Here is a 10,362-nt window from a genome sequence, read left to right as displayed (position 1 = left end):
TTAAACTATTTTTTCCCTTTTTTATAAGAGGAAGAACAACTCTGAGAGGGGAAGAGATATGTTTGAAAACACAGATGATGCAAAAACGGAACCTGTCAATAAAATGTTTATTAAAAAATAGCCCATATAAACTCTGAGGGTCCTTATCTGAATTCTCACTCTCACTGATGAATTGTTTACAGAGTAAAGATGGCTACATTACCTCCTCAGGGTTCTAGGGGTACTCCTGAGGAGCGAGGAGATGGCTTTCTCTATTGACCAGTTGCTCAAGACCTTGTAGGTATGCGTCCCCATTCCCCCTCATACCAATATTATCAGTTGAGAATTATTTAGTCAATGAACCCTAAGCAACTTTTGGAAGTGGGTATTAAAGAAGATAGCTAAGTAAGCATAGTGGCTATAAAACACCCCCCCCCCAAGTCTGTTATACACTCCCCTACACGTGCATGCAAAATATAGAATACAGGGAAAGGTGAAACACAAGCTTACAGATCACATGTGGCAAAGGGGTAACTTACAGCTTCTTTTTGCTGGAAATCCTTTTTGCCCATTCATGGGAGAACTCAAAACTCAAAAAGTTTCTCTCAAGCATGATGAATTTGATTTTCTCTTTCCTTGGCTCCCTATGCAAATATGAGGATGACTCTAGGATACCAATACTCTCTAGACCCTCCTCTGGTCAAAGGAGTGGGCACGGGGAGGGGGGTGTTGGAGAAGAAGACCTGTCCAAGAACAAAGCCAAGGCCTTTCTTTCCAGCCTTTATCCTCCCCTCATGATCCCTCCTTGGAGAGTGTACTGAAAAGCCACACTTGCTCCAATTTCTGGAAATCAATCCCTTTCAACTCACTTAATAATTTACAGATGATCTCTGGGATGTGGCCAATTTTCCTTGACTTAACTAAACAGGATTCTTGGGCAACATAATTCCAGTCTGAAGGCCTTTTAACACTTAGTCTTATGACTGAATTGATTGATTGGGCATCTTATCACCTATATGAAGTAGATTGGAGGTAAGTAAATTAATCATACCAACCTTACAAAAATATATTGGCATCTCATAATACCCTTTAATAACACATTTTATATTTCCTGTATTTAAGAATATTAAATGTCCCTGGTTTACCGCTCAGTACCTATCCCTACTTCCAACTTCAACCTAGTTACCTTCTAAAGTCACATAATAGCAGAGCTATAAATGCATAGTGAAGTCCTGGATCATCTTCCAGAAAGGTTCAGCTTGTGATCCCTCCTACAAAAAACCTTCCTGGATTTTCTTAATTGATAGTTCCCACCCTCCCAATTATGCTTGTTTATTTGTGTAGGTATTGCCTAACCACCATGGAATGTAAGTTCCTCAAGGGTCTGGCTTGTTCTATTTTTATCTTTGTCTCCTGAGTGACTAGAACAGTGCCTGCTACAAACTCAGGGCATATTTCTTGCCTATGTAACTTTTTCCCTGAGTCTTCAAAATTGGCCATTACTACTTCGAATATACCTTAGATGATACTGGTGTCTCTACTCCATAATTAGATACCTTTTATGTCATAATTCTTGGAGAACTTTGTCTCCATTCTTCCATTGATTTCATTACCTTCTACAGTAATATGTAAATTACTCAAGACAAGCAATAATTTTGATGTTGTTGCATTTTGTGACATTGTATACTTGTGTGACAATGTGTACTTGTATTAACACATGACCAATTCAGAGTATCTGACCTCGCTTGACCAGATGAAATAGATCTGGGATGGTTTGCCAACCATCTCATAGTTAGTTCTCTTTAAATTGACTGCTGGATTTCATTCCATATACACATTTTTTTTCTGCACTCTGTTGTATTTTTAATTCATGGTTTGGAAGAATGAGTATTATTCCCAGGGGTATGTAAAATTGTAGCTCCTAAAGAATAAACTTCAATGACAGAGATATTGCAATTACTCCTAAAGCATGGAAGTCAAGCCTTTAAGCATCATTCCAGGCCAAAAGGAAACAGAATTAGTCTGAAGGCAAAGTGTAGTTAAAAATGGGAAACAGCACAAGAATTGACAAATTATTTCAGCAAAATAGCCTAATTAGTGCTTAAAAACTAAGTGAAAACCTTTAGAGGAAGCTAGCAGTTGGGAATGAGAAAAACATGTTCCCCATATCCCCATATAATGTGGTATGAGCTGTTTGAAACTGAAAGAGCAGTGAGAAGATGAGTATACAATTAGTTCCTAGTTGTTGTTATGAAGAAAAAATACTCTTCGCAGGCAGGATAATACAAAGACCAGAGCACTGGAGATCAGACAAGCGTCATTTTTACTGATGAATTTCACTTTTTATTAAAGGCTAGATAATTGTTAGAAGTCTAGGTGAGTTTGTAAGATAGGAGCATCTTCATCAAACCGTAAAACATTTATCTTCCAAAAATGTTTTGGATATATGTGTGTACATACATTTACGTGTGTGTGTGGGGGGGAGGTGTGGGTGTGTGTGTGCAGATAGATTCTACTTTAATAGGTCCTGAAAGTCTTGTTCCAATTGAAGAAATGATAAACTCTGATAAAGCTATTGATATTCTGAGAATCAGAATTGTTCCTAATTTACAGAAATTCCCAACTGGAGATCAAATGCTGCAACGTGACCTTGCACTACCCCACATATTATGAAATGCTAAAAATGGATCCAACACATGGAGATAAACATGATTAAATAGATTATAAATTCACTTGATCAAAACCCAGTGAAAATTTGTGGGCTATAATCAAGGTTACACTTTGGGAAAAAATGGATTATTTGTCAAAGGTACTCAATATCTATTATGATTTGTAGTTTCATTATAAAGAATTAAAGAATACAATACTGATATGTCTAAAATAATTAGTAAAAGATGCTACAAAATATAATTTTCAAAAATGTAAAATTTGTAAGGTTTATTTTATATTTTACTTTGTCCTAGTTAATCTACACACCACTGTAACTTGTATCATAAAAATGTAGATACTTGCCTATTAGAGTTTCAGCTTCTCCAAGGCAGGGATGGCATCATTGTTCCTCTTTGTATCCCAGAACCTAGCGTATTAACTTGTACAGAAGAGTGACTAAATAAGTCTATTGAACTAAATTGGTTGATAAAAAGAGTCAATTTTCATCTCATGTACCACAGAATTCTATTGTTTGGGTGTGTATGCACATCCCACTCCCCCAATTATATACCCAATTATACACACACACGTACACATACACACACACACATAGGTATAATACACATACTTTTTTCTTTCTTTTTCTTTTCTTTCTGAATGTTCTTTAAAGTTTCCTTTGGGGCTAGAACATCTTAGAATTTAATTTAACTTTCAAAGTCATACCAAATAGAATAGTCCCATGAATAAGACTGGTTGACTGATGTCTTCAGAATTAAGGCTGTTTCTTTTTAATCCTTCTATCCCCAGCACCCAGCCTATTGACTTGCACATAGTAGGTGTTTGTTACATATTTACTGAAACTGAAGAACTCAAGTGGTCCTTTGGTAGCCACTTTTAATCCCTTTTCTCTTTACAATCCAAGGAACACATCTTTGAGGTTCTTTTCATTCATCTCTCTATGTACTTATAGTACTCTACTCAATGTATTCTTTCATCTTTAGAGTTTGGTTAAACTCCTATCTCGGCAGCTGCACTCACCAAATCCTCTGTTTTGTTTTGCCTCTAAACATTGAGGTCAAGAGAGATAAACCTTGAAATGAAGGCTTCATCTGAAGGAAGCACTTTAAACTTTGTGGAAAAACCACATTTCCAGCTATGAATATCGGCTTCTTTATACAGTACGTATTCTAGCGATGATATCATTGTGTCACTCCCTTTACCGAAAGAAAATATTCTCCAGTGAATCCAGTATCAGAGAAAGGGAATAAGCAACTGACTTTTGTCAAGGTTTAGGCTGAAAAGTTTAGTTTTCAATTTATATTTATGCTCAGTCAATAGTCAACAGATGTATTTGACACTCATTTTTGATGTTTAGCACTTTTGCTAGATGAGTAGTGACTTTTCTCTGTTCCTTTATTTTGAATGGAAAACCACACTGTTATTTGAATGGAAGATCATCTATTTTATGGTCTAGATAGAAGCTAGGGGAAAATATCCTTATTAAACTTCTTGAATCTTTAAAATAACTGTCATATAAAGTTGGGTAAAAATTTGGAAGTTGGACGCAAAAAAAAAATTGTGGATTGGCTGCTGCTGAGAACACGTCTCCCATCTCCACACCTAACTGTTTCTCATTCCTGAGATAATGTTTTCTTCTCCTCTTGAGTTTCTTTCAAGACTCAAGCACTGCCTTCTCTGTGTGGCCTTTCCTGTCCCTTTCTCCAGTTGCTATTGCCTCTACCTCAAGATTATTTTATCTGTCTGGTAAGTGTTCTGAATATATCTTTGCATGGGTATGCTGTCTCCCCTGCTAGAATGTAAACTCCTCAAAGGGAAGGACTGTTTTGCTTTTCTTAGCTAAGTGGCCTAATTGGTAGAATGCTGGATGTAGAATCAGGAAGACTTAAGTTCAAATATCAAGATCTGTGAGACCTTGGGTGGGTCATTTAACCTATGTCTGCCTTAGTTTCATTCATGGTAAGATAGGGACAATAACAGTCCCTATGTCACAGGGTGTGGTTGTGAGGATGAGATAGCAAATGATACACTTTAGCAATATATCATGATGTTCTATATTTATATTATGATTTATTAAGATATTATATTAATATGTTATGTTATTTTATATTAGATTAATATTATAATCACTAACTTAAAGCATTATATAAATGCTAACTATTCTCTTTGTATCTCTAATAGCAAATACATAACAGGAACATAATTAATGCTTACCGACTGATTGTCATTGGTATCGTTATCTCATTGAGGATGTTTTATGACAGTTGTTTGTTCTAAGTAAAATAGTGGCCTGATTGTAATTCAAGTACCCTAGGGCCACTTTCTCTTGACTCTTAGCTACTCACTAACTTGGGCTACTTTCAGGTTGTCCAGAGCCCTCCTCCTTAGGTTGTGCCCCATATTCCTAAAGTCTCATTCCCTCCATTCCTCAGCTGCATGAAAATTCCCATTCCCATGAGGCCTGGTTGATCTCAACTACTTATTAGAAGAAATGTATCTAAGGGAACCATTCATACTAAGATGTGAATGGCATCTTTACTTGAACCTTTGAAAGGGTGCATGTTGAATAGAGAGTTCCATTCATCTCTTCAATAAGTATTTATTGAACATTTGACCCACTGAAGGCCTTTTGCTAAGGCTGTAGGAGATACAACATAGTCTAATGCTGAAATTGCTTTCTGTGATAGCACAGTCAGGTTAAAGAAGCATTTCCTTCTCAAAGCTGAATGTGAGTATTATACGTAATACAATTTCAGTTTTATGACACATGAGGAAACAGTCTAAAAGAGGTGAAGTGACTCGCTAAATGTCTGGCCTGAGACTTGAACTTAGGTTTTCTGACTCGAGGGCATTTCTGACAAAGATGTTTTCCAAGATTTTAAGCTTTGTCTCATTGACATACGCCTACCTTCTTTCCACTGATGTGTTGGGATGGAGTGCAGTAGAAAGGAAAGTATACTGTCTCTAGAATCCGAAGTCCTAGGTCCAAATCTCATCACTAATGTTTACTGCCAGTGTGATCTTTGGCAAAGCATTTCTTGTCCCCCTATCTCTTTTCTCATCTATAAAATGGAGTGATTGGACTAGAAGGTGTCCAAGGTCCCTTTCAGCTCTAGATTTATGGTCCCATGAATGGCAAAACACAGCAGAAATAACTGATCCAACCCTTCTGAAAGATAATTTGGAATTATAGAAAAAGTCATGAAAACTTTCTTAGAATTTTTTTCATAGAAACCAGTACTAGGAATATATCACAGAGATCTCAAAGTCAGAAAGAAAGACCTCATATATTTCAAAATATTCATAGTCACAGTTACAGTAGTAAAACTTGTAAAGAAAGTGGAGGTCCATTAAGTGGAAAGGATGGCTGAATAAATTGTGGTGTATGAATGAAATAGAATATTACTAGACCATAATAATGGTGGAACTTAAGTTCAGAGAACATGGGAAGATGTAGATAAACCAATGGACAGAGCAGTCAGAAGAACTAGGGTAACAATATACTGTACATAAATGCAATAGTGTAAGAACAACACTAAGAGGCAACTAAATTTAGATTAATTATCTTAAACAGTCTTGGTTCTAGAGAATAGATAATAAAAAACAACTCTCTCCTCTAAGTAAAGATATGGGGGAGGGGCACTACAGATAGAGAGTATGGCGTACATGGTCAAACTGGATTACTACCATTTGTTTTTACTTAACTGCATTTTCTGCTACAAGGAACAATTCAATGTTGCATATAAGGTCATACATAGGGACATGAGTTCAGTGTAAAAAGTATCCACAAAACTTAAAAAGGAATGAAGAAATGAAGGAAGACTAGAGGGAAGGAAGGCAGAAGGGAAGAAGGAAGAAAGGAAGAAAGAGAAGGAGGAAGGAATGGAGGAAGGGATGAAAGGGAAGAAGGAGAGGGAATGAGGGATGAAGAGAGGAAGGAAGGAAGAATGGAAGGAAGGAAGGACGGATCACTGGATTTAGAGTTGAGTCAACATATGTAAGTTAAAATGTATGTTTTGCTTCCTCCTAGCTGTGTGAACTTAACCTCTCTGTATATTCATCTGTAATATAGGAATAATAATATGCAGAATGCATTCATCATTGGATTTTTGTGGGAATTAATTATGTGGCATATATGCATATTATCTATCTGTCTGTCTGTCTATCTCTCTACACTATAAAAAGCAATGTCATTTAAGCTATTTTGGACCATAGCGCAGAAGAGAATTTAGTCCTAAAATCTAAATCTCCTTTTCATTCACTCTGGCAGATTGTTTCTGTTGGGAGATGAGGAGTTAGAAATAACAGTATTACACAAGTGACACAATGTGGTTGGAGAAATATGGGCTTGGAGTTAGAACTTGGGTTCAGGTTCTGGTTCTGTCACTTACTTGATATATAACCTTGATAAAAATAACTTTCCTTCTTTCATACTAGCTTCCCTAATCCATAAAGTGAGGAGTTATCCTAGCCAATCCTTCTAAAGTCCCTTCCAGAGAGAAATATCTATGCATTTAAGATATGTACACCAAGCCAAGCATTACATTACCTTTTGTAAATATTCAACAAGTTGCATTTTGGATGGTGAAATCTAAAACAACATAAACAAAACCAAAATAAAGCAAAAACCCAACACCCAACAATAATAGCAACAACAGAAATTTTTCTGTAAGTTTTGAATTCTCTTGACTATGATCTATTTAGTTTCTTTTTTTTGTTTCCCCCTTGAGATTCCTTCAGCAGCAATCAACTCAACCTTAATATGCAGCATCCCTGTTATTACACTATGAAGATGTGGGGCTGGGGTTGGGGGTGAGAGGGCAGGAATCAGCACTGGCAGAATGATTCACATCCATGTAGAGATCACACACTGATGTTATGGCTGTGTGCTCCAGCCCATTCATGTTACACTCCTACTGGATTTATACTCATGACTCTAGCAGGGAAAGCTTGTCCCTCCCCAAACCTCTTGCCCACATGGAGTTCAGAGAAAGGCTTCTTCCTTGCCACTTGACTAATTCTTGAGGACTAGACATACGGTCTATCTGGCTTGGGTATGTCTATCATATGGTGCCAGCTTCAGTCTATGATAGCGACGTGAATGTGAGAGCTCTAGGATCAGATCTTAAGCAAATAATGTGAATTGACTCTTGGATGGTAGAACTTCCTTTTTTTCCCTTTTAAGCGGCTTAATAGCAACAATCTGATCAAAGTCAGGAGTTTCAGCTCCAGGGGTGTGCTAGACCCACTGGAACTACAAGGGACCTGGTTATTAAACTTTCCATTCTAATTCTATTCCTTTGTTTTATTAAAGTGATCAGATTATCACATTAAAGTGATAACAGGGAACTCACTGTCATCCGAGGTAACCCATTTCATTTTTGGATTACTCTAATTCTTTTGTAATCTCCCGTACCCCCTCCTGCCACAATGAGTCCAAATCAGCTTTATTGTAACATCTATCCATTGGTCTTCTGGATTAGACATGTACCAGACCAAGGTGAACAATGGTGTATTGGTAAATGGTTAAGAACCAGCTCTCTGGGGAATTAAAATGTGCACACAACACACTTTTACTTTTAATCAGCATTATTAATTTTTTTTCTAACACTTTCTTTAAGTCTAGAGCCAGGAGTGGGGAACCACATGTGGCTTCAAGACCACAGGTTCCCCACCCCAGTAGATAAAGAACAGAACAACATATCAAGCCCCGAGTAGCATTTGTCAATTTCTGAGGTATAAATGCTCACGTTGAAAATTTGACAATTATCTCCTGCAGTTTAGATTGGGTCTAGCACACCCCTGGAGCTGAAACTCCTGACTTTGATTGAATTCTTATTGCTCATGCACACCCTATCACTTTCAAGACCTATATTTCCAAAGAGAGTTTGTTACTGCACTAGCTCCCGATGTTCTGTCAGAGAGTCAGGTCTGAGGCACGTTGCCTTCTATTTGGCTACATGTGATTTCACTTCATCCCATGTGAGCTTCTAACACCATCTTGTTGTAAGGAGTCATAAACTATCACCAGATTTGCCTATAGTTGCTTTTTAACAGACTTTCTGGACAATATCATTTCAGAAATTAAGCTGTGCAATGAAATTAATTAACACAGGTAACTTGTGGAACCCAGACTTTTATTGTTTCTTTCATTTCATAGAATTTCCATGGCTGAAGCACCTGGAAAAGCCATACAGCTTGAGTGGGCACCGCATTAGAAAGGCCTAAAGGAGAGCAGATGGAAATTTTGAGGGTGAAATAAGAACAGATGGGAACTCTGGAGGCGAAACTTGAACTTGGGTATTTCAAAGTTCACATTGCTGAACATAAAGTCCTATTAAACATCTTCCGATAAAGAGTTAAACTGACAGGCTGCACTGTGACTTCCCTTCTTATGAATTTCCAATGGCACTTAGCTGTCAACAATTCCTGTGGCAAGAGTTAAAAAAGCCTTCCCTTTAACTCAGTCTGCTCCTTTCCAAACAGCAGATTTTTTAGGCAATGCTTTCCTCTACCTGGGATTGTATGTGAAGGCGGCATTGCTATAAACAGAGAGAGAAAGGTCCAGCTCTCTCTCTTTTTTTTTTCTTTTTTAGCAAGCTGATTGCCTTTCCCCTATAATTTCCCTTTTCTCCATTTAGACAGCTGTGCACCCACAGAAAGCCATGTTGGCAAGGGGGCAGGGGAGGTCAGGCAGTCTGACCTGTGCACCGGCCAGTCGGAAGCCTGCTGTTGTTTTGGAAAGATGTCCACGCCATCCCACAGACATCCCCTTTTGTGAAAAGCGGCCAAGCTGTCTGACACAGTTCACCCTGAGGCATGATGTGGCCCAGGCTCTAGTGTTTACTGCATTTTGGTGGGGCTCCACCACTGCCTCCCGCCTCCCATTTCTTAAACGGTCCAGGGCCGTGAAGCTTGTGTGAGACAAATAGGTTCTAAATTTGCCAAATTCCACTGGAGGGACTGGAGCAGCCCAAAGAGTTTTTTTTTTCTTTTGTGAGAAATGCCTTTCTTTCTGTTTTTGATGTCTGACTTGGAGGGAAGCACTTGTACAAGAGAACTATGATGGGAATTTCTGCATTGCTGTTGAAGATGGAGCCCCTGAATGCATCAGTCTCCTCTTGTCAGTCTTTCCATTGAGATTTGGACAGTGTCCAAAGTCAGATTTGCCCATGGGGCAAGGCAGTGTTTATTTATTTATTTATTTTGATCAGACTATCTGTGAAGAGATTTTCTGCATTTAGGAGGCCTTTTCTCAGATGTCCTTAGAAGGAGAGAGGACCTCTTTTATCCCAATATTGTGAACTGGAAGATCAAAGGGCATACCTAGAAATCATGCCATTCCTGAAGGCATAAGGAGCTGCATGACATAGTAGTAGGCCACTGGCTTGGGAGTTAGGAGGACTTAAGTTCTAATCCTGTCCCAGACATTTACTATCTGTTTTACCCTTAGCAAATCACTGAATCCCTTTGGGTATCAGTTTCCTCATCTGTAAAAAGTAGAGAGTTGATTTAGGGACCTCTAAATCCAGTACTTTACAAAGAAACTTCACAGAGTCTGTGCCTATAGTTTCAAATAGCATAAATGTTATCTGAGTGACTGGCGAATGTTTACATTTTCCTTTTGTTTTATGACTTACCTACAGTCAAGGAATCATTTTGGTGGTGATGGGGCAGGGGAAGGAATAAGCATTTATATAATGCCTATGAGTGTTC

At 38.0% G+C, this 10,362-nt stretch overlaps 1 pseudogene; it reads left to right on the top strand.

Moving 5' to 3' along the window:
• The first annotated feature begins 8,131 nt into the window (after window positions 1-8,131).
• Window positions 8,132-10,362, top strand: part of LOC114054428 — a 121,106-nt pseudogene continuing 118,875 nt past the window's right edge.

Source organism: Vombatus ursinus, unplaced genomic scaffold (genome assembly GCF_900497805.2).
Source record: "Vombatus ursinus unplaced genomic scaffold, bare-nosed wombat genome assembly UNPS02014813.1, whole genome shotgun sequence".
In the NCBI taxonomy this organism is placed as follows: Eukaryota; Metazoa; Chordata; class Mammalia; order Diprotodontia; family Vombatidae; genus Vombatus; species Vombatus ursinus.
The sequence above is the reverse complement of the archived record's forward strand: the minus strand, read 5'-3'. Positions and strand labels throughout refer to the sequence as shown.